At 34.6% G+C, this 27288-nt stretch overlaps 1 non-coding gene across 1 annotated transcript; it reads right to left on the bottom strand.

Annotated features, from left to right (window-relative positions):
- Positions 1-3142: 3142 nt before the first annotated feature.
- On the bottom strand, positions 3143-3249 carry LOC126804642 (small nucleolar RNA R71). The gene has a single exon (XR_007673531.1). It is a non-coding gene; the product is annotated as a small nucleolar RNA R71 (small nucleolar RNA).
- Between the last annotated feature and the right edge of the window lie 24039 nt (positions 3250-27288).

Genomic DNA, 27288 nt, shown 5'->3' on the forward strand with positions numbered 1-27288 from the left:
GGAAATAAAGGTATTTGAGTCTAGTTTCTGTAGGATTTGGAATCAAATCAATATCTTATTCCTACAGAGAGATATGACTGAATCATTGATCGGAGGTCCAGTGAACTCGGCGGAATTATCTCAGCCATTGATTTGCTTTTGATCCAAGGGCTATGAGGGAAACTTGGGACTTTGTTCCTCCTGCAAATAGAGCACAAATATGTATCAGAATGTCCATAAATCCCAGCACCAAAGAATGTCAAAGAAGGCATGCAGCAAATTAAATGAGAAGAGGCAAGAAAGTCAAAGAAGGCATGCAGCAAATTTAATGAGGAGAGGTAAGAAAAATCAAACATGGCTGCAACAATTAAGACTTTTGCTGCCTCCCTAATTCAAAGGAAGAAATTTGTGCAAAAGAAATCAGCAATAAAGGAGGAAGAAGATATGTAATTAATGCAAAAGATATGCAATCCTTATAGAAATCAGAATTCTGGCAGTGCAGATCATCCATCTTTGACGGGCTCTCCTGGACAGCTCAGAATGACTGAGAAAGTGCATGATATATGGATGAAAAGCCACGGAAGTCTAGTTGAAATTGCCAGTTGGAATCATCTCAATATCTATTTTCTAGAGAAAGTTATGGCCACAACAAGGGACAAAGGTCAGATCTGCCGAATCTAGGAAACCTCAACCAATTTGGTTTCAACTTTGTGGACTTTGTGGCCATCCTCCCTTGGGTTTCTTCCTCTATATATAGCACCTCAATTCCACAGAAAAAGATCATCAACCTTGCTCACAAGACTAGCCAAAGCTCTGCCTTAAACACTACTCATCATCCTCAAAGCCATTCAAGGCGAAAACACCATCTTCCCTTCATTCCATTCGATCCAAAGCGCTACGCCTGGGATTGCCATTCAAGTTGAAGCCGTGCTGCCTTGTTTTGATACCGCTAAGGAGATTTACAAAGTGTAACTCGTTACTTCTTCACTCATGTTTTCGGTTTGGATTCTTTGTGTGATGTTGTGTTTATGTTTTTGGCTAGTTCCGAATTTGTGGAATACTCTCATGTAGTTTACGATTTTGCAAGATGTTATAAAGTAGTTCTGATTTTGTTTTCTATGATTTCTATGTAGATGTCGTGAGTTTATAATTCAATGATTTAATGATTCTCTTTCTTGTGCGTTAACTATATGTGATTCAAGGCGCTAAGTTAGTTTTGCATATAGGATTCTTAAGTGTTTTTGTTAACTTGTTAAAGTAAGTGACATGCTTGACTTGTTAGTAATCACTAGGAATTAACCATGATCCGTTTGTTATCTAAGATGCGCTAAGTAATTAGATAAGAGATGAATCAATGAAGTGGTAAGATTGAGAAAGACATGTTATCTTGTAATTTCTAAGCGCTAAGATAGGATTACAAGGCCATGTTTCGAGTTAGGGATGCGCTAAGTAACCTAGTTCGGCATTAGGTTGTTGTTTGTTCACTCAATACTTGTCCGCTAAGGCTCGGTGTTTGCATAGGATGAGATTATGATTTTGAAGCTACTTGTGACGATTTGTTTGCTGATGTTTATGTGTTGGTTAGTTGATCACATGTATATATTAGTTTAGGTTTTATTTTCTGTTTTTATATCTCAATCCGAACCTATATCAAACCTTTTAAACTCTTATGAATTCGTTGTTAAATGTTTGTGATTCTTTACCCTGGTTGGATCCCCGGTTTGTGAACGATACCCTCTTGCTTTATACTACTAACGTGCTTACAGGGTTAATATTGATCTCGAGTAATCAAACCGATCAAATGGCGCCGTTGCCGGGGATCCATCATTATGGATCCCAATCTTTTAATTTCGAATTCACTGTTTATATTGTAAATTTTTATATGTTTTTCTTACTTTGTTCTAACAAATAGTAATTTTATCTTAGGTTGTTATTTTTTATGAGTGAATGAATGATTGTTGTAGGTTGTAAATCGAACGGAATAGGTAAAGTTCCTTTTGTTAATATTAGCCTCAACCCCTCATGTTTTCTTCCAAAGTTTTTGCATGAGGTTGAGGGCGGCTTTTATTAACACTTGGAGAATTGTCTAACACCCAAGTTTAAGTCCAGCTGAGTAAGGGGCACGCTCTCTTATTACTCTGGTGCATGGGACCAAAATTGGATCTCAGAGAACTATTGATTGACATACATCTCGGTGATGGAGTCGATAGGGAGTTCGCTCTCCGTAGTTCAACAAATGAGTCCTACCATGTTCACTATCTCTAGTTGAGCTACAGGCCTTCTGAAACAAAGACTTGATCTTGTGTCTAGGCATCCATACTTAGGCCGCACGTCCACCTTGGTTTACAACTTAGAATCAATCGATCGTTCAATCATTGAAATGGCAAAAAGAACTTGTGAAATGTATGAACTTCTGTAAACGTAAAGAACTAACTCTTTGTGAACTTGACAATATAGTGTCGTGCCCTTCCCCATAAGTGTGTGTGTGAATGACTAAAGGAAGGCACGATTTATATGTGTTCATTGTGTATTCCTCAATGCTAACTCTTTAACTTTCGTGTCACAGGTACTATGCATGTCCGAAATATCTAAGAGAACACGAGAGCTCAAGGATCGAATTCAAGCACTTAGAGATTTAAACAACTCTTTCACAAGTGGAACTTTAGATTTCGAAACATCTCCAAGCAATTCAATCTTAAACTCTTCACCTAGATCAGAAGGAGAAGAGGATCTTACCTTCCCCTTCATCTTCAATTCCGAGCTCGACACAATTGCGGACCGTGACATAATTCTTGTTGGTGCTCCAATGGCACTCAAGAATGCTTTCATCCCCACCACCCCTGAATCACCTTCATGCATTGCTTTCACTCCACCTAATGAAGCCAACTTCTCCATTCCGGTTCAATTGCTTGGGCAGCTGCCTAAGTATTCTGGTTCCTCAATGGAAGACCCTAATGTTCACCTTAGGGAGTTCTTGGACATTTGCAAGCTCCAATCGATTCATCATCTGTCTCAAGAAGGCTTGAGGTTGCTTTTGTTTCCATTTACCCTTAAGGACGATGCTAAACGTTGGTTGTACTCTCTGCCTCCGGGAATCATCACCACATGGGATGAAATGACTAGGAAGTTCTTGAAACAATTCTTCCCTGCTCAACTCACGAAAAGACTAAGGAGGGAGATTCAGAACTTCACTCAAAAGGATGGTGATTCACTCTATGAGGCATGGGAGGAATTTCAGGAACTACAAAGGAAGTGCCCTCACCATGGTATTTCATTGGATGACTTGGTGCAATTCTTCTATGAAGGACTCGACACCACCAATAAGAGCATGGTGGACTCGGCATGTGGCTGCACATTCATGAACAAGACCAGTCAAGAAGCCTACACCTTGATTGATGACTTGGCCGACAACAATCGCCAATTTAGTTCTAAGGAGAAGAGAGGAAGCAAGAGCCGTGGGGTGTATGATGTTGATGCAAGAAATCAGATGGCTACTTTAGAAAGAAAGCTTGACGTTCTAGTAAAGATACGCAAACGATGTAAAGATACACAATTGGAATAGTAAAGATACGCAAACGATGTAAAGATACTCAGTTTGAAAGAAACACACTCCCACACTTGCAAAACTCTCAAATACAATAGAAACTCGCATCAGAAGCCTTACAGAAAGATACTCAAATGAGAAATAAAAAGATACACAATTGGAATAGTAAAGATACGCAAACGATGTAAAGATACTCAGTTTGAAAGAAACACACTCCCACACTTGCAAAACTCTCAAATACAATAGAAACTCGCATCAGAAGCCATACAGAAAGATACTCAAACGAGAAATGAAAAGATACACAATTGGAATAGTAAAGATACGCAAACGATGTAAAGATACACAATTGGAATAGTAAAGATACGCAAACGATGTAAATATACTCAGTTTGAAAGAAACACACTCCCACACTTGCAAAACTCTCAAATTCAATAGAAACTCCCATCAGAAAGCCTTACAGAAAGATACTCAAACGAGAAATGAAAAGATACACAATTCGAATCGTAAAGATACTCAGTTTGAAAGAAACACACTCCCACACTTGCAAAACACTCAAATACAATAGAAAGTCGCATCAGAAGCCTTACAGAAAGATACTCAAACGAGAAATGAAAAGATACACAATTGGAATAGTAAAGATACGCAAACGATGTAAAGATACACAATTGGAATAGTAAAGATACGCAAACGATGTAAAGATACACAATTGGAATAGTAAAGATACGCAAACGATGTAAAGATACTCAGTTTGAAAGAAACACACTCCCACACTTGCAAAACTCTCAAATACAATAGAAACTCGCATCAGAAGCCTTACAGAAAGATACTCAAACGAGAAATGAAAAGATACACAATTGGAATAGTAAAGATACGCAAACGATGTAAAGATACACAATTGGAATAGTAAAGATACGCAAACGATGTAAAGATACACAATTGGAATAGTAAAGATACGCAAACGATGTAAAGATACTCAGTTTGAAAGAAACACACTCCCACACTTGCAAAACTCTCAAATACAATAGAAACTCGCATCAGAAGCCTTACAGAAAGATACTCAAATGAGAAATAAAAAGATACACAATTGGAATAGTAAAGATACGCAAACGATGTAAAGATACACAATTGGAATAGTAAAGATACGCAAACGATGTAAAGATACTCAGTTTGAAAGAAACACACTCCCACACTTGCAAAACTCTCAAATTCAATAGAAACTCGCATCAGAAAGCCTTACAGAAAGATACTCAAACGAGAAATGAAAAGATACACAATTCGAATAGTAAAGATACGCAAACGATGTAAAGATACTCAGTTTGAAAGAAACACACTCCCACACTTGCAAAACTCTCAAATACAATAGAAACTCGCATCAGAAGCCTTACAGAAAGATACTCAAACGAGAAATGAAAAGATACACAATTCGAATCGTAAAGATACTCAGTTTGAAAGAAACACACTCCCACACTTGCAAAACACTCAAATACAATAGAAAGTCGCATCAGAAGCCTTACAGAAAGATACTCAAACGAGAAATGAAAAGATACACAATTGGAATAGTAAAGATACGCAAACGATGTAAAGATACACAATTGGAATAGTAAAGATACGCAAACGATGTAAAGATACACAATTGGAATAGTAAAGATACGCAAACGATGTAAAGATACTCAGTTTGAAAGAAACACACTCCCACACTTGCAAAACTCTCAAATACAATAGAAACTCGCATCAGAAGCCTTACAGAAAGATACTCAAACGAGAAATGAAAAGATACACAATTGGAATAGTAAAGATACGCAAACGATGTAAAGATACACAATTGGAATAGTAAAGATACGCAAACGATGTAAAGATACTCAGTTTGAAAGAAACACACTCCCACACTTGCAAAACTCTCAAATACAATAGAAACTCGCATCAGAAGCCTTACAGAAAGATACTCAAATGAGAAATAAAAAGATACACAATTGGAATAGTAAAGATACGCAAACGATGTAAAGATACACAATTGGAATAGTAAAGATACGCAAACGATGTAAAGATACTCAGTTTGAAAGAAACACACTCCCACACTTGCAAAACTCTCAAATTCAATAGAAACTCGCATCAGAAAGCCTTACAGAAAGATACTCAAACGAGAAATGAAAAGATACACAATTGGAATAGTAAAGATACGCAAACGATGTAAAGATACACAATTGGAATAGTAAAGATACGCAAACGATGTAAAGATACACAATTGGAATAGTAAAGATACGCAAACGATGTAAAGATACTCAGTTTGAAAGAAACACACTCCCACACTTGCAAAACTCTCAAATACAATAGAAACTCGCATCAGAAGCCTTACAGAAAGATACTCAAACGAGAAATGAAAAGATACACAATTCGAATCGTAAAGATACTCAGTTTGAAAGAAACACACTCCCACACTTGCAAAACAGTCAAATACAATAGAAAGTCGCATCAGAAGCCTTACAGAAAGATACTCAAACGAGAAATGAAAAGATACACAATTGGAATAGTAAAGATACGCAAACGATGTAAAGATACACAATTGGAATAGTAAAGATACGCAAACGATGTAAAGATACACAATTGGAATAGTAAAGATACGCAAACGATGTAAAGATACTCAGTTTGAAAGAAACACACTCCCACACTTGCAAAACTCTCAAATACAATAGAAACTCGCATCAGAAGCCTTACAGAAAGATACTCAAACGAGAAATGAAAAGATACACAATTGGAATAGTAAAGATACGCAAACGATGTAAAGATACACAATTGGAATAGTAAAGATACGCAAACGATGTAAAGATACTCAGTTTGAAAGAAACACACTCCCACACTTGCAAAACTCTCAAATTCAATAGAAACTCGCATCAGAAGCCTTACAGAAAGATACTCAAATGAGAAATAAAAAGATACACAATTGGAATAGTAAAGATACGCAAACGATGTAAAGATACACAATTGGAATAGTAAAGATACGCAAACGATGTAAAGATACTCAGTTTGAAAGAAACACACTCCCACACTTGCAAAACTCTCAAATTCAATAGAAACTCGCATCAGAAAGCCTTACAGAAAGATACTCAAACGAGAAATGAAAAGATACACAATTGGAATAGTAAAGATACGCAAACGATGTAAAGATACACAATTGGAATAGTAAAGATACGCAAACGATGTAAAGATACACAATTGGAATAGTAAAGATACGCAAACGATGTAAAGATACTCAGTTTGAAAGAAACACACTCCCACACTTGCAAAACTCTCAAATACAATAGAAACTCGCATCAGAAGCCTTACAGAAAGATACTCAAACGAGAAATGAAAAGATACACAATTGGAATAGTAAAGATACGCAAACGATGTAAAGATACACAATTGGAATAGTAAAGATACGCAAACGATGTAAAGATACACAATTGGAATAGTAAAGATACGCAAACGATGTAAAGATACTCAGTTTGAAAGAAACACACTCCCACACTTGCAAAACTCTCAAATACAATAGAAACTCGCATCAGAAGCCTTACAGAAAGATACTCAAATGAGAAATAAAAAGATACACAATTGGAATAGTAAAGATACGCAAACGATGTAAAGATACACAATTGGAATAGTAAAGATACGCAAACGATGTAAAGATACTCAGTTTGAAAGAAACACACTCCCACACTTGCAAAACTCTCAAATTCAATAGAAACTCGCATCAGAAAGCCTTACAGAAAGATACTCAAACGAGAAATGAAAAGATACACAATTGGAATAGTAAAGATACGCAAACGATGTAAAGATACACAATTGGAATAGTAAAGATACGCAAACGATGTAAAGATACACAATTGGAATAGTAAAGATACGCAAACGATGTAAAGATACTCAGTTTGAAAGAAACACACTCCCACACTTGCAAAACTCTCAAATACAATAGAAACTCGCATCAGAAGCCTTACAGAAAGATACTCAAATGAGAAATAAAAAGATACACAATTGGAATAGTAAAGATACGCAAACGATGTAAAGATACACAATTGGAATAGTAAAGATACGCAAACGATGTAAAGATACTCAGTTTGAAAGAAACACACTCCCACACTTGCAAAACTCTCAAATTCAGTAGAAACTCGCATCAGAAAGCCTTACAGAAAGATACTCAAACGAGAAATGAAAAGATACACAATTCGAATCGTAAAGATACGCAAACGATGTAAAGATACTCAGTTTGAAAGAAACACACTCCCACACTTGCAAAACACTCAAATACAATAGAAAGTCGCATCAGAAGCCTTACAGAAAGGTACTCAAACGAGAAATGAAAAGATACACAATTGGAATAGTAAAGATACGCAAACGATGTAAAGATACACAATTGGAATAGTAAAGATACGCAAACGATGTAAAGATACTCAGTTTGAAAACAACACACTCCCACACTTGCAAAACTCTCAAATACAATAGAAACTCGCATCAAAAAGCCTTACAGAAAGATACTCAAACGAGAAATGAAAAGATACACAATTGGAATAGTTAAGATACGCAAACGATGTAAAGATACTCAGTTTGAAAGAAACACACTCCCACACTTGCAAAACTCTCAAATACAATAGAAACTCGCATCAGAAGCCTTACAGAAAGATACTCAAACGAGAAATGAAAAGATACACAATTGGAATAGTAAAGATACGCAAACGATGTAAAGATACTCAGTTTGAAAGAAACACACTCGCACACTTGGAAAACTCTCAAATACAATAGAAACTCGCATCAGAAGCCTTACAGAAAGATACTCAAACGAGAAATGAAAAGATACACAATTGGAATAGTAAAGATACGCAAACGATGTAAAGATACTCAGTTTGAAAGAAACACACTCCCACACTTGCAAAACTCTCAAATACAATAGAAACTCGCATCAGAAAGCCTTACAGAAAGATACTCAAACGAGAAATGAAAAGATACACAATTGGAATCGTAAAGAAACGCAAACGATGTAAAGATACTCAGTTTGAAAGAAACACACTCCCACACTTGTAAAACTCTCAAATACAATAGAAACTCGCATCAGAAGCCTTACAGAAAGATACTCAAACGAGAAATGAAAAGATACACAATTCGAATCGTAAAGATACGCAAACGATGTAAAGATACTCAGTTTGAAAGAAACACACTCCCACACTTGCAAAACTCTCAAATACAATAGAAACTCGCATCAGAAGCCTTACAGAAAGATACTCAAACGAGAAATGAAAAGATGCATAATTGGAATAGTAAAGATACGCAAACGATGTAAAGATACACAATTGGAATAGTAAAGATACGCAAACGATGTAAAGATACTCAGTTTGAAAGAAACACACTCCCACACATGCAAAACTCTCAAATACAATAGAAACTCGCATCAGAAAGCCTTACAGAAAGATACTCAAACGAGAAATGAAAAGATACACAATTGGAATCGTAAAGATACGCAAACGATGTAAAGATACTCAGTTTGAAAGAAACACACTCCCACACTTGCAAAACACTCAAATACAATAGAAACTCGCATCAGAAGCCTTACAGAAAGATACTCAAACGAGAAATGAAAAGATACACAATTGGAATTGTTAAGATACGCAAACGATGTAAAGATACTCAGTTTGAAAGAAACACACTCCCACACTTGCAAAACTCTCAAATACAATAGAAACTCGCATCAGAAGCCTTACAGAAAGATACTCAAACGAGAAATGAAAAGATACACAATTGGAATAGTAAAGATACGCAAACGATGTAAAGATACTCAGTTTGAAAGAAACACACTCCCACACTTGCAAAACTCTCAAATACAATAGAAACTCGCATCAGAAGCCTTACAGAAAGATACTCAAACGAGAAATGAAAAGATACACAATTGGAATAGTAAAGATACGCAAACGATGTAAAGATACTCAGTTTGAAAGAAACACACTCCCAAACTTGCAAAACTCTCAAATACAATAGAAACTCGCATCAGAAAGCCTTATAGAAAGATACTCAAACGAGAAATGAAAAGATACACAATTGGAATCGTAAAGATACGCAAACGATGTAAAGATACTCAGTTTGAAAGAAACACACTCCCACACTTGTAAAACTCTCAAATACAATAGAAACTCGCATCAGAAGCCTTACAGAAAGATACTCAAACGAGAAATGAAAAGATACACAATTCGAATCGTAAAGATACTCAGTTTGAAAGAAACACACTCCCACACTTGCAAAACACTCAAATACAATAGAAAGTCGCATCAGAAGCCTTACAGAAAGATACTCAAACGAGAAATGAAAAGATACACAATTGAAATAGTAAAGATACGCAAACGATGTAAAGATACACAATTGGAATAGTAAAGATACGCAAACGATGTAAAGATACTCAGTTTGAAAGAAACACACTCCCACACTTGCAAAACTATCAAATACAATAGAAACTCGCATCAGAAGCCTTACAGAAAGATACTCAAACGAGAAATGAAAAGATACACAATTGGAATAGTAAAGATACGCAAAGGATGTAAAGATACACAATTGGAATAGTAAAGATACGCAAACGATGTAAAGATACACAATTGGAATAGTAAAGATACGCAAACGATGTAAAGATACTCAGTTTGAAAGAAACACACTCCCACACTTGCAAAACTCTCAAATTCAATAGAAACTCGCATCAGAAAGCCTCACAGAAAGATACTCAAATGAGAAATGAAAAGATACACAATTGGAATCGTAAAGATACGCAAACGATGTACAGATACTCAGTTTGAAAGAAACACAATCCCACACTTGCAAAACACTCAAATACAATAGAAACTCGCATAAGAAGCCTTACAGAAAGATACTCAAACGAGAAATGAAAAGATACACAATTGGAATAGTAAAGATACGCAAACGAGAAATGAAAAGATACACAATTGGAATAGTAAAGATACGCAAACGATGTAAAGATACACAATTGGAATAGTAAAGATACGCAAACGATGTAAAGATACACAATTGGAATAGTAAAGATACGCAAACGATGTAAAGATACTCAGTTTGAAAGAAACACACTCCCACACTTGCAAAACTCTCAAATACAATAGAAACTCGCATCAGAAGCCTTACAGAAAGATACTCAAATGAGAAATAAAAAGATACACAATTGGAATAGTAAAGATACGCAAACGATGTAAAGATACACAATTGGAATAGTAAAGATACGCAAACGATGTAAAGATACTCAGTTTGAAAGAAACACACTCCCACACTTGCAAAACTCTCAAATTCAATAAAAACTCGCATCAGAAAGCCTTACAGAAAGATACTCAAACGAGAAATGAAAAGATACACAATTGGAATCGTAAAGATACGCAAACGATGTAAAGATACTCAGTTTGAAAGAAACACACTCCCACACTTGCAAAACTCTCAAATACAATAGAAACTCGCATCAGAAAGCCTTATAGAAAGATACTCAAACGAGAAATGAAAAGATACACAATTCGAATCGTAAAGATACGCAAACGATGTAAAGATACTCAGTTTGAAAGAAACACACTCCCACACTTGCAAAACTCTCAAATTCAATAGAAACTCGCATCAGAAGCCTGACAGAAAGATACTCAAACGAGAAATGAAAAGATACACAATTGGAATAGTAAAGATACGCAAACGATATAAAGATACACAATTGGAATAGTAAAGATACGCAAACGATGTAAAGATACTCAGTTTGAAAGAAACACACTCCCACACTTGCAAAACTCTCAAATTCAATAGAAATTCGCATCAGAAACCTTACAAAAAGATACTCAAACGAGAAATGAAAAGATACACAATTGGAATAGTAAAGATACGCAAACGATGTAAAGATACACAATTGGAATAGTAAAGATACGCAAACGATGTAAAGATACTCAGTTTGAAAGAAACACACTCCCACACTTGTAAAACTCTCAAATACAATAGAAACTCGCATCAGAAGCCTTACAGAAAGATACTCAAACGAGAAATGAAAAGATACACAATTGGAATAGTAAAGATACGCAAACGATGTAAAGATACACAATTGGAATAGTAAAGATACGCAAACGATGTAAAGATACTCAGTTTGAAAGAAACACACTCCCACACTTGCAAAACTCTCAAATACAATAGAAACTCGCATCAGAAGCCTTACAGAAAGATACTCAAACGAGAAATGAAAAGATGCACAATTGGAATAGTAAAGATACGCAAACGATGTAAAGATACACAATTGGAATAGTAAAGATACGCAAACGATGTTAAGATACTCAGTTTGAAAGAAACACACTCCCACACTTGTAAAACTCTCAAATACAATAGAAACTCGCATCAGAAGCCTTACAGAAAGATACTCAAACGAGAAATGAAAAGATACACAATTGGAATAGTAAAGATACGCAAACGATGTAAAGATACACAATTGGAATAGTAAAGATACGCAAACGATGTAAAGATACTCAGTTTGAAAGAAACACACTCCCACACTTGCAAAACTCTCAAATACAATAGAAACTCGCATCAGAAGCCTTACCGAAAGATACTCAAACGAGAAATGAAAAGATAAACAATTGGAATAGTAAAGATACGCAAACGATGTAAAGATCCACAATTGGAATAGTAAAGATACGCAAACGATGTAAAGATACTCAGTTTAAAAGAAACACACTCCCACACTTGCAAAACTCTCAAATTCAATAGAAACTCGCATCAGAAGCCTTACAGAAAGATACTCAAACAAGAAATGAAAAGATACACAATTGGTATAGTAAAGATACGCAAACGATGTAAAGATACACAATTGGAATAGTAAAGATACGTAAACGATGTAAAGATACTCAGTTTGAAAGAAACACACTCCCACATTTGCAAAACACTCAAATACAATAGAAACTCGCATCAGAAGCCTTACAGAAAGATACTCAAACGAGAAATGAAAAGATACACAATTGGAATAGTAAAGATACGCAAACGATGTAAAGATACTCAGTTTGAAAGAAACACACTCCCACACTTGCAAAACACTCAAATACAATAGAAAGTCGCATCAGAAGCCTTACAGAAAGATACTCAAACGAGAAATGAAAAGATACACAATTGGAATAGTAAAGATACGCAAACGATGTAAAGATACACAATTGGAATCGTAAAGATACGCAAACGATGTACAGATACTCAGTTTGAAAGAAACACAATCCCACACTTGCAAAACACTCAAATACAATAGAAACTCGCATAAGAAGCCTTACAGAAAGATACTCAAACGAGAAATGAAAAGATACACAATTGGAATAGTAAAGATACGCAAACGAGAAATGAAAAGATACACAATTGGAATAGTAAAGATACGCAAACGATGTAAAGATACACAATTGGAATAGTAAAGATACGCAAACGATGTAAAGATACACAATTGGAATAGTAAAGATACGCAAACGATGTTAAGATACTCAGTTTGAAAGAAACACACTCCCACACTTGTAAAACTCTCAAATACAATAGAAACTCGCATCAGAAGCCTTACAGAAAGATACTCAAACGAGAAATGAAAAGATACACAATTGGAATAGTAAAGATACGCAAACGATGTAAAGATACACAATTGGAATAGTAAAGATACGCAAACGATGTAAAGATACTCAGTTTGAAAGAAACACACTCCCACATTTGCAAAACTCTCAAATACAATAGAAACTCGCATCAGAAGCCTTACCGAAAGATACTCAAACGAGAAATGAAAAGATAAACAATTGGAATAGTAAAGATACGCAAACGATGTAAAGATCCACAATTGGAATAGTAAAGATACGCAAACGATGTAAAGATACTCAGTTTGAAAGAAACACACTCCCACACTTTCAAAACACTCAAATACAATAGTAAGTCGCATCAGAAGCCTTACAGAAAGATACTCAAACGAGAAATGAAAAGATACACAATTGGAATAGTAAAGATACGCAAACGATGTAAAGATACACAATTGGAATAGTAAAGATACGCAAATGATGTAAAGATACTCAGTTTGAAAGAAACACACTCCCACACTTGCAAAACTCTCAAATACAATAGAAACTCGCATCAGAAGCATTACAGAAAGATACTCAAATGAGAAATGAAAAGATACACAATTGGAATAGTAAAGATACGCAAACGATGTAAAGATACGCAAACGATGTAAAGATACACAATTGGAATAGTAAAGATACGCAAACGATGTAAAGATACACAATTGGAATAGTAAAGATACGCAAACGATGTAAAGATACTCAGTTTGAAAGAAACACACTCCCACACTTGCAAAACTCTCAAATTCAACAGAAACTCGCATCAGAAAGCCTTACAGAAAGATACTCAAATGAGAAATGAAAAGATACACAATTGGAATAGAAAAGATACGCAAACGATGTAAACATACTCAGTTTGAAAGAAACACAATCCCACACTTGCAAAACTCTCAAATACAATAGGAACTCGCATCAGAAGCCTTACAGAAAGATACTCAAACGAGAAATGAAAAGATACACAATTGGAATAGTAAAGATACGCAAACGATGTAAAGATACTCAGTTTGAAAGAAACACACTCCCACACTTGCAAAACTCTCAAATACAATAGAAACTCGCATCAGAAGCCTTACAGAAAGATACTCAAACGAGAAATGAAAAGATACACAATTGGAATAGTAAAGATACGCAAACGAGAAATGAAAAGATACACAATTGGAATAGTAAAGATACGCAAACGAGAAATGAAAAGATACACAATTGGAATAGTAAAGATACGCAAACGATGTAAAGATACTCAGTTTGAAAGAAACACACTCCCACACTTGCAAAACTCTCAAATACAATAGAAACTCGCATCAGAAGCCTTACAGAAAGATACTCAAACGAGAAATGAAAAGATACATAATTGGAATAGTAAAGATACGCAAACGATGTAAAGATACACAATTGGAATAGTAAAAATACGCAAACGATGTAAAGATACTAAGTTTGAAAGAAACACACTCCCACATTTGCAAAACTCTCAAATTTAATAGAAACTCGCATCAGAAAGCCTTACAGAAAGATACTCAAACGAGAAATGAAAAGATACAAAATTGGAATAGTAAAGATACGCAAACGATGTAAAGATACTCAGTTTGAAAGAAACACACTCCCACACTTGCAAAACTCTCAAATACAATAGAAACTCGCATCAGAAGCATTACAGAAAGATACTCAAATGAGAAATGAAAAGATACACAATTGGAATAGTAAAGATACGCAAACGATGTAAAGATACACAATTGGAAAAGTAAAGATACGCAAACGATGTAAAGATACTCAGTTTAAAAGAAACACACTCCCACACTTGCAAAACTCTCAAATTCAACAGAAACTCGCATCAGAAAGCCTTACAGAAAGATACTCAAACGAGAAATGAAAAGATACACAATTGGAATAGTAAAGATACGCAAACGATGTAAAGATACACAATTGGAATAGTAAAGATACGCAAACGATGTAAAGATACTCAGTTTGAAAGAAACACACTCCCACACTTGCAAAACTCTAAAATACAATAGAAACTCGCATCAGAAGCCTTACAGAAAGATACTCAAACGAGAAATGAAAAGATACACAATTGGAATAGTAAAGATACGCAAACGATGTAAAGATACTCAGTTTGAAAGAAACACACTCCCACACTTGCAAAACACTCAAATACAATAGAAAGTCGCATCAGAAGCCTTACAGAAAGATACTCAAACGAGAAATGAAAAGATACACAATTGGAATAGTAAAGATACGCAAACGATGTAAAGATACACAATTGGAATAGTAAAGATACGCAAACGATGTAAAGATACTCAGTTTGAAAGAAACACACTCCCACACTTGCAAAACTCTCAAATTTAATAGAAACTCGCATCAGAAAGCCTTACAGAAAGATACTCAAACGAGAAATGAAAAGATACACAATTGGAATAGTAAAGATATGCAAACGATGTAAAGATACACAATTGGAATAGTAAAGATACGCAAACGATGTAAAGATACTCAGTTTGAAAGAAACACACTCCCACACTTGCAAAACTCTCAAATACAATAGAAACTCGCATCAGAAGCATTACAGAAAGATACTCAAATGAGAAATGAAAAGATACACAATTGGAATAGTAAAGATACGCAAACGATGTAAAGATACACAATTGGAAAAGTAAAGATACGCAAACGATGTAAAGATACTCAGTTTAAAAGAAACACACTCCCACACTTGCAAAACTCTCAAATTCAACAGAAACTCGCATCAGAAAGCCTTACAGAAAGATACTCAAACGAGAAATGAAAAGATACACAATTGGAATAGTAAAGATACGCAAACGATGTAAAGATACACAATTGGAATAGTAAAGATACGCAAACGATGTAAAGATACTCAGTTTGAAAGAAACACACTCCCACACTTGCAAAACACTCAAATACAATAGAAAGTCGCATCAGAAGCCTTACAGAAAGATACTCAAACGAGAAATGAAAAGATACACAATTGGAATAGTAAAGATACGCAAACGATGTAAAGATACACAATTGGAATAGTAAAGATACGCAAACGATGTAAAGATACTCAGTTTGAAAGAAACACACTCCCACACTTGCAAAACTCTCAAATTTAATAGAAACTCGCATCAGAAAGCCTTACAGAAAGATACTCAAACGAGAAATGAAAAGATACACAATTGGAATAGTAAAGATACGCAAACGATGTAAAGATACACAATTGGAATAGTAAAGATACGCAAACGATGTAAAGATACTCAGTTTGAAAGAAACACACTCCCACACTTGCAAAACTCTCAAATACAATAGAAACTCGCATCAGAAGCATTACAGAAAGATACTCAAATGAGAAATGAAAAGATACACAATTGGAATAGTAAAGATACGCAAACGATGTAATGATACACAATTGGAAAAGTAAAGATACGCAAACGATGTAAAGATACTCAGTTTAAAAGAAACACACTCCCACACTTGCAAAACTCTCAAATTCAACAGAAACTCGCATCAGAAAGCCTTACAGAAAGATACTCAAACGAGAAATGAAAAGATACACAATTGGAATAGTAAAGATACGCAAACGATGTAAAGATACTCAGTTTGAAAGAAACACACTCCCACACTTGCAAAACACTCAAATACAATAGAAAGTCGCATCAGAAGCCTTACAGAAAGATACTCAAACGAGAAATGAAAAGATACATAATTGGAATAGTAAAGATACGCAAACGATGTAAAGATACACAATTGGAATAGTAAAAATACGCAAACGATGTAAAGATACTAAGTTTGAAAGAAACACACTCCCACATTTGCAAAACTCTCAAATTTAATAGAAACTCGCATCAGAAAGCCTTACAGAAAGATACTCAAACGAGAAATGAAAAGATACACAATTGGAATAGTAAAGATACGCAAACGATGTAAAGATACTCAGTTTGAAAGAAACACACTCCCACACTTGCAAAACTCTCAAATTTAATAGAAACTCGCATCAGAAAGCCTTACAGAAAGATACTCAAACGACAAATGAAAAGATACACAATTGGAATAGTAAAGATACGCAAACGATGTAAAGATACACAATTGGAATAGTAAAGATACGCAAACGATGTAAAGATACTCAGTTTGAAAGAAACACACTCCCACACTTGCAAAACTCTAAAATACAATAGAAACTCGCATCAGAAGCCTTACAGAAAGATACTCAAACGAGAAATGAAAAGATACATAATTGGAATAGTAAAGATACGCAAACGATGTAAAGATACACAATTGGAATAGTAAAAATACGCAAACGATGTAAAGATACTAAGTTTGAAAGAAACACACTCCCACATTTGCAAAACTCTCAAATTTAATAGAAACTCGCATCAGAAAGCCTTACAGAAAGATACTCAAACGAGAAATGAAAAGATACACAATTGGAATAGTAAAGATACGCAAACCATGTAAAGATACTCAGTTTGACAGAAACACACTCCCACACTTGCAAAACACTCAAATACAATAGAAAGTCGCATCAGAAGCATTACAGAAAGATACTCAAATGAGAAATGAAAAGATACACAATTGGAATAGTAAAGATACGCAAACGATGTAAAGATACACAATTGGAAAAGTAAAGATACGCAAACGATGTAAAGATACTCAGTTTAAAAGAAACACACTCCCACACTTGCAAAACTCTCAAATTCAACAGAAACTCGCATCAGAAAGCCTTACAGAAAGATACTGAAACGAGAAATGAAAAGATACACAATTGGAATAGTAAAGATACGCAAACGATGTAAAGATACACAATTGGAATAGTAAAGATACGCAAACGATGTAAAGATACTCAGTTTGAAAGAAACACACTCCCACACTTGCAAAACTCTAAAATACAATAGAAACTCGCATCAGAAGCCTTACAGAAAGATACTCAAACGAGAAATGAAAAGATACACAATTGGAATAGTAAAGATACGCAAACGATGTAAAGATACTCAGTTTGAAAGAAACACACTCCCACACTTGCAAAACACTCAAATACAATAGAAAGTCGCATCAGAAGCCTTACAGAAAGATACTCAAACGAGAAATGAAAAGATACACAATTGGAATAGTAAAGATACGCAAACGATGTAAAGATACACAATTGGAATAGTAAAGATACGCAAACGATGTAAAGATACTCAGTTTGAAAGAAACACACTCCCACACTTGCAAAACTCTCAAATTTAATAGAAACTCGCATCAGAAAGCCTTACAGAAAGATACTCAAACGAGAAATGAAAAGATACACAATTGGAATAGTAAAGATACGCAAACGATGTAAAGATACACAATTGGAATAGTAAAGATACGCAAACGATGTAAAGATACTCAGTTTGAAAGAAACACACTCCCACACTTGCAAAACTCTCAAATACAATAGAAACTCGCATCAGAAGCATTACAGAAAGATACTCAAATGAGAAATGAAAAGATACACAATTGGAATAGTAAAGATACGCAAACGATGTAAAGATACACAATTGGAAAAGTAAAGATACGCAAACGATGTAAAGATACTCAGTTTAAAAGAAACACACTCCCACACTTGCAAAACTCTCAAATTCAACAGAAACTCGCATCAGAAAGCCTTACAGAAAGATACTCAAACGAGAAATGAAAAGATACACAATTGGAATAGTAAAGATACGCAAACGATGTAAAGATACACAATTGGAATAGTAAAGATACGCAAACGATGTAAAGATACTCAGTTTGAAAGAAACACACTCCCACACTTGCAAAACTCTAAAATACAATAGAAACTCGCATCAGAAGCCTTACAGAAAGATACTCAAACGAGAAATGAAAAGATACATAATTGGAATAGTAAAGATACGCAAACGATGTAAAGATACACAAATGGAATAGTAAAAATACGCAAACGATGTAAAGATACTAAGTTTGAAAGAAACACACTCCCACATTTGCAAAACTCTCAAATTTAATAGAAACTCGCATCAGAAAGCCTTACAGAAAGATACTCAAACGAGAAATGAAAAGATACACAATTGGAATAGTAAAGATACGCAAACCATGTAAAGATACTCAGTTTGACAGAAACACACTCCCACACTTGCAAAACACTCAAATACAATAGAAAGTCGCATCAGAAGCATTACAGAAAGATACTCAAATGAGAAATGAAAAGATACACAATTGGAATAGTAAAGATACGCAAACGATGTAAAGATACACAATTGGAAAAGTAAAGATACGCAAACGATGTAAAGATACTCAGTTTAAAAGAAACACACTCCCACACTTGCAAAACTCTCAAATTCAACAGAAACTCGCATCAGAAAGCCTTACAGAAAGATACTCAAACGAGAAATGAAAAGATACACAATTGGAATAGTAAAGATACGCAAACGATGTAAAGATACACAATTGGAATAGTAAAGATACGCAAACGATGTAAAGATACTCAGTTTGAAAGAAACACACTCCCACACTTGCAAAACTCTAAAATAAAATAGAAACTCGCATCAGAAGCCATACAGAAAGATACTCAAACGAGAAATGAAAAGATACACAATTGGAATAGTAAAGATACGCAAACGATGTAAAGATACTCAGTTTGAAAGAAACACACTCCCACACTTGCAAAACACTCAAATACAATAGAAAGTCGCATCAGAAGCCTTACAGAAAGATACTCAAACGAGAAATGAAAAGATACACAATTGGAATAGTAAAGATACGCAAACGATGTAAAGATACACAATTGGAATAGTAAAGATACGCAAACGATGTAAAGATACTCAGTTTGAAAGAAACACACTCCCACACTTGCAAAACTCTCAAATTTAATAGAAACTCGCATCAGAAAGCCTTACAGAAAGATACTCAAACGAGAAATGAAAAGATACACAATTGGAATAGTAAAGATACGCAAACGATGTAAAGATACACAATTGGAATAGTAAAGATACGCAAACGATGTAAAGATACTCAGTTTGAAAGAAACACACACCCACACTTGCAAAACTCTCAAATACAATAGAAACTCGCATCAGAAGCATTACAGAAAGATACTCAAATGAGAAATGAAAAGATACACAATTGGAATAGTAAAGATACGCAAACGATGTAAAGATACACAATTGGAAAAGTAAAGATACGCAAACGATGTAAAGATACTCAGTTTAAAAGAAACACACTCCCACACTTGCAAAACTCTCAAATTCAACAGAAACTCGCATCAGAAAGCCTTACAGAAAGATACTCAAACGAGAAATGAAAAGATACACAATTGGAATAGTAAAGATACGCAAACGATGTAAAGATACACAATTGGAATAGTAAAGATACGCAAACGATGTAAAGATACTCAGTTTGAAAGAAACACACTCCCACACTTGCAAAACACTCAAATACAATAGAAACTCGCATCAGAAGCCTTACAGAAAGATACTCAAACGAGAAATGAAAAGATACACAATTGGAATAGTAAAGATACGCAAACGATGTAAAGATACACAATTGGAATAGTAAAGATACGCAAACGATGTAAAGATACTCAGTTTGAAAGAAACACACTCCCACACTTGCAAAACTCTCAAATTTAATAGAAACTCGCATCAGAAAGCCTTACAGAAAGATACTCAAACGAGAAATGAAAAGATACACAATTGGAATAGTAAAGATACGCAAACGATGTAAAGATACACAATTGGAATAGTAAAGATACGCAAACGATGTAAAGATACTCAGTTTGAAAGAAACACACTCCCACACTTGCAAAACTCTCAAATACAATAGAAACTCGCATCAGAAGCATTACAGAAAGATACTCAAATGAGAAATGAAAAGATACACAATTGGAATAGTAAAGATACGCAAACGATGTAATGATACACAATTGGAAAAGTAAAGATACGCAAACGATGTAAAGATACTCAGTTTAAAAGAAACACACTCCCACACTTGCAAAACTCTCAAATTCAACAGAAACTCGCATCAGAAAGCCTTACAGAAAGATACTCAAACGAGAAATGAAAAGATACACAATTGGAATAGTAAAGATACGCAAACGATGTAAAGATACACAATTGGAATAGTAAAGATACGCAAACGATGTAAAGATACTCAGTTTGAAAGAAACACACTCCCACACTTGCAAAACACTCAAATACAATAGAAAGTCGCATCAGAAGCCTTACAGAAAGATACTCAAACGAGAAATGAAAAGATACATAATTGGAATAGTAAAGATACGCAAACGATGTAAAGATACACAATTGGAATAGTAAAAATACGCAAACGATGTAAAGATACTAAGTTTGAAAGAAACACACTCCCACATTTGCAAAACTCTCAAATTTAATAGAAACTCGCATCAGAAAGCCTTACAGAAAGATACTCAAACGAGAAATGAAAAGATACACAATTGGAATAGTAAAGATACGCAAACGATGTAAAGATACTCAGTTTGAAAGAAACACACTCCCACACTTGCAAAACTCTCAAATTTAATAGAAACTCGCATCAGAAAGCCTTACAGAAAGATACTCAAACGAGAAATGAAAAGATACACAATTGGAATAGTAAAGATACGCAAACGATGTAAAGATACACAATTGGAATAGTAAAGATACGCAAACGATGTAAAGATACTCAGTTTGAAAGAAACACACTCCCACACTTGCAAAACTCTAAAATACAATAGAAACTCGCATCAGAAGCCTTACAGAAAGATACTCAAACGAGAAATGAAAAGATACATAATTGGAATAGTAAAGATACGCAAACGATGTAAAGATACACAATTGGAATAGTAAAAATACGCAAACGATGTAAAGATACTAAGTTTGAAAGAAACACACTCCCACATTTGCAAAACTCTCAAATTTAATAGAAACTCGCATCAGAAAGCCTTACAGAAAGATACTCAAACGAGAAATGAAAAGATACACAATTGGAATAGTAAACATACGCAAACCATGTAAAGATACTCAGTTTGACAGAAACACACTCCCACACTTGCAAAACACTCAAATACAATAGAAAGTCGCATCAGAAGCCTTACAGAAAGATACTCAAACGAGAAATGAAAAGATACACAATTGGAATAGTAAAGATACGCAAACGATGTAAAGATACACAATTGGAATAGTAAAGATACGCAAACGATGTAAAGATACTCAGTTTGAAAGAAACACACTCCCACACTTGCAAAACTCTCAAATTTAATAGAAACTCGCATCAGAAAGCCTTACAGAAAGATACTCAAACGAGAAATGAAAAGATACACAATTGGAATAGTAAAGATACGCAAACGATGTAAAGATACACAATTGGAATAGTAAAGATACGCAAACGATGTAAAGATACTCAGTTTGACAGAAACACACTCCCACACTTGCAAAACACTCAAATACAATAGAAAGTCGCATCAGAAGCCTTACAGAAAGATACTCAAACGAGAAATGAAAAGATACACAATTGAAATAGTAAAGATACGCAAACGATGTAAAGATAAACAATTGGAATAGTAAAGATACGCAAACGATGTAAAGATACTCAGTTTGAAAGAAACACACTCCCACACTTGCAAAACTCTCAAATTTAATAGAAACTCGCATCAGAAAGCCTTACAGAAAGATACTCAAACGAGAAATGAAAAGATACACAATTGGAATAGTAAAGATACGCAAACGATGTAAAGATACACAATTGGAATAGTAAAGATACGCAAACGATGTAAAGATACTCAGTTTGAAAGAAACACACTCCCACACTTGCAAAACTCTAAAATACAATAGAAACTCGCATCAGAAGCCTTACAGAAAGATACTCAAACGAGAAATGAAAAGATACACAATTGGAATAGTAAAGATACGCAAACGATGTAAAGATAAACAATTGGAAAAGTAAAGATAAGCAAACGATGTAAAGATACTCAGTTTAAAAGAAACACACTCCCACACTTGCAAAACTCTCAAATTCAACAGAAACTCGCATCAGAAAGCCTTACAGAAAGATACTCAAATGAGAAATGAAAAGATACACAATTGGAATAGAAAAGATACGCAAACGATGTAAACATACTCAGTTTGAAAGAAACACAATCCCACATTAGCAAAACTCTCAAATACAATAGAAACTCGCATCACAAGCCTTACAGAAAGATACTCAAACGAGAAATGAAAAGATACACAATTGGAATAGTAAAGATACGCAAACGATGTAAAGATACTCAGTTTGAAAGAAACACACTCCCACACTTGCAAAACTCTCAAATACAATAGAAACTCGCATCAGAAGCCTTACAGAAAGATACTCAAACGAGAAATGAAAAGATACACAATTGGAATAGTAAAGATACGCAAACGATGTAAAGATAAACAATTGGAAAAGTAAAGATACGCAAACGATGTAAAGATACTCAGTTTAAAAGAAACACACTCCCACACTTGCAAAACTCTCAAATTCAACAGAAACTCGCATCAGAAATCCTTACAGAAAGATACTCAAACGAGAAATGAAAAGATACACAATTGGAATAGTAAAGATACGCAAACGATGTAAAGATACACAATTGGAATAGTAAAAATACGCAAACGATGTAAAGATACTAAGTTTGAAAGAAACACACTCCCACATTTGCAAAACTCTCAAATTTAATAGAAACTCGCATCAGAAAGCCTTACAGAAAGATACTCAAACGAGAAATGAAAAGATACACAATTGGAATAGTAAAGATACGCAAACGATGTAAAGATACTCAGTTTGAAAGAAACACACTCCCACACTTGCAAAACACTCAAATACAATAGAAAGTCGCATCAGAAGCCTTACAGAAAGATACTCAAACGAGAAATGAAAAGATACACAATTAGAATAGTAAAGATACCTAAACGATGTAAAGATACACAATTGGAATAGTAAAGATACGCAAACGATGTAAAGATACTCAGTTTGAAAGAAACACACTCCCACACTTGCAAAACTCTCAAATTTAATAGAAACTCGCATCAGAAAGCCTTACAGAAAGATACTCAAACGAGAAATGAAAAGATACACAATCGGAATTGTAAAGATACGCAAACGATGTAAAGATACTCAGTTTGAAAGAAACACACTCCCACACTTGCAAAACTCTCAAATTTAATAGAAACTCGCATCAGAAAGCCTTACAGAAAGATACTCAAACGAGAAATGAAAAGATACACAATTGGAATAGTAAAGATACGCAAACGATGTAAAGATACACAATTGGAATAGTAAAGATACGCAAACGATGTAAAGATACTCAGTTTGAAAGAAACACACTCCCACACTTGCAAAACTCTCAAATACAATAGAAACTCGCATCAGAAGACTTACAGAAAGATACTCAAACGAGAAATGAAAAGATACACAATTGGAATAGTAAAGATACCTAAACGATGTAAAGATACTCAGTTTCAAAGAAACACACTCCCACACTTGCAAAACTCTCAAATTTAATAGAAACTCGCATCAGAAAGCCTTACAGAAAGATACTCAAACGAGAAATGAAAAGATACACAATTGGAATAGTAAAGATACGCAAACGATGTAAAGATACACAATTGGAATAGTAAAGATACGCAAACGATGTAAAGATACTCAGTTTGAAAGAAACACACTCCCACACTTGCAAAACTCTAAAATACAATAGAAACACGCATCAGAAGCCTTACAGAAAGATACTCAAACGAGAAATGAAAAGATACACAATTGGAATAGTAAAGATACGCAAACGATGTAAAGATACACAATTGGAATAGTAAAAATACGCAAACGATGTAAAGATACTAAGTTTGAAAGAAACACACTCCCACATTTGCAAAACTCTCAAATTTAATAGAAACTCGCATCAGAAAGCCTTACAGAAAGATACTCAAACGAGAAATGAAAAGATACACAATTGGAATAGTAAAGATACGCAAACGATGTAAAGATACTCAGTTTGAAAGAAACACACTCCCACACTTGCAAAACACTCAAATACAATAGAAAGTCGCATCAGAAGCCTTACCGAAAGATACTCAAACGAGAAATGAAAAGATACACAATTGGAATAGTAAAGATACCTAAACGATGTAAAGATACACAATTGGAATAGTAAAGATACGCAAACGATGTAAAGATACTCAGTTTGAAAGAAACACACTCCCACACTTGCAAAACTCTCAAATTTAATAGAAACTCGCATCAGAAAGCCTTACAGAAAGATACTCAAACGAGAAATGAAAAGATACACAATTGGAATAGTAAAGATACGCAAACGATGTAAAGATACACAATTGGAATAGTAAAGATACGCAAACGATGTAAAGATACTCAGTTTGAAAGAAACACACTCCCACACTTGCAAAACTCTCAAATACAATAGAAACTCGCATCAGAAGACTTACAGAAAGATACTCAAACGAGAAATGAAAAGATACATAATTGGAATAGTAAAGATACGCAAACGATGTAAAGATACACAATTGGAATAGTAAAAATACGCAAACGATGTAAAGATACTAAGTTTGAAAGAAACACACTCCCACATTTGCAAAACTCTCAAATTTAATAGAAACTCGCATCAGAAAGCCTTACAGAAAGATACTCAAACGAGAAATGAAAAGATACACAATCGGAATTGTAAAGATACGCAAACGATGTAAAGATACTCAGTTTGAAAGAAACACACTCCCACACTTGCAAAACTCTCAAATTTAATAGAAACTCGCATCAGAAAGCCTTACAGAAAGATACTCAAACGAGAAATGAAAAGATACACAATTGGAATAGTAAAGATACGCAAACGATGTAAAGATACACAATTGGAATAGTAAAGATACGCAAACGATGTAAAGATACTCAGTTTGAAAGAAACACACTCCCACACTTGCAAAACTCTAAAATACAATAGAAACACGCATCAGAAGCCTTACAGAAAGATACTCAAACGAGAAATGAAAAGATACACAATTGGAATAGTAAAGATACGCAAACGATGTAAAGATAAACAATTGGAAAAGTAAAGATACGCAAACGATGTAAAGATACTCAGTTTAAAAGAAACACACTCCCACACTTGCAAAACTCTCAAATTCAACAGAAACTCGCATCAGAAAGCCTTACAGAAAGATACTCAAATGAGAAATGAAAAGATACACAATTGGAATAGTAAAGATACGCAAACGATGTAAACATACTCAGTTTGAAAGAAACACAATCCCACACTTGCAAAACTCTCAAATACAATAGAAACTCGCATCAGAAGCCTTACAGAAAGATACTCAAACGAGAAATGAAAAGATACACAATTGGAATAGTAAAGATACGCAAACGATGTAAAGATACTCAGTTTGAAAGAAACACACTCCCACACTTGCAAAACTCTCAAATACAATAGAAACTCGCATCAGAAGCCTTACAGAAAGATACTCAAACGAGAAATGAAAAGATACACAATTGGAATAGTAAAGATACGCAAACGAGAAATGAAAAGATACACAATTGGAATAGTAAAGATACGCAAACGATGTAAAGATACACAATTAGAATAGTAAAGATACGCAAACGATGTAAAGATACTCAGTTTGAAAGAAACACACTCCCACACTTGCAAAACTCTCAAATACAATAGAAACTCGCATCAGAAGCCTTACAGAAAGATACTCAAACGAGAAATGAAAAGATACATAATTGGAATAGTAAAGATACGCAAACGATGTAAAGATACACAATTGGAATAGTAAAAATACGCAAACGATGTAAAGATACTAAGTTTGAAAGAAACACACTCCCACATTTGCAAAACTCTCAAATTTAATAGAAACTCGCATCAGAAAGCCTTACAGAAAGATACTCAAACGAGAAATGAAAAGATACACAATTGGAATAGTAAAGATACGCAAACGATGTAAAGATACACAATTGGAATAGTAAAGATACGCAAACGATGTAAAGATACTCAGTTTGAAAGAAACACACTCCCACACTTGCAAAACTCTAAAATACAATAGAAACACGCATCAGAAGCCTTACAGAAAGATACTCAAACGAGAAATGAAAAGATACACAATTGGAATAGTAAAGATACGCAAACGATGTAAAGATACACAATTGGAATAGTAAAAATACGCAAACGATGTAAAGATACTAAGTTTGAAAGAA

Source organism: Argentina anserina, unplaced genomic scaffold (assembly GCF_933775445.1).
Source record: "Argentina anserina unplaced genomic scaffold, drPotAnse1.1, whole genome shotgun sequence".
Lineage (NCBI taxonomy): Eukaryota > Viridiplantae > Streptophyta > Magnoliopsida > Rosales > Rosaceae > Argentina > Argentina anserina.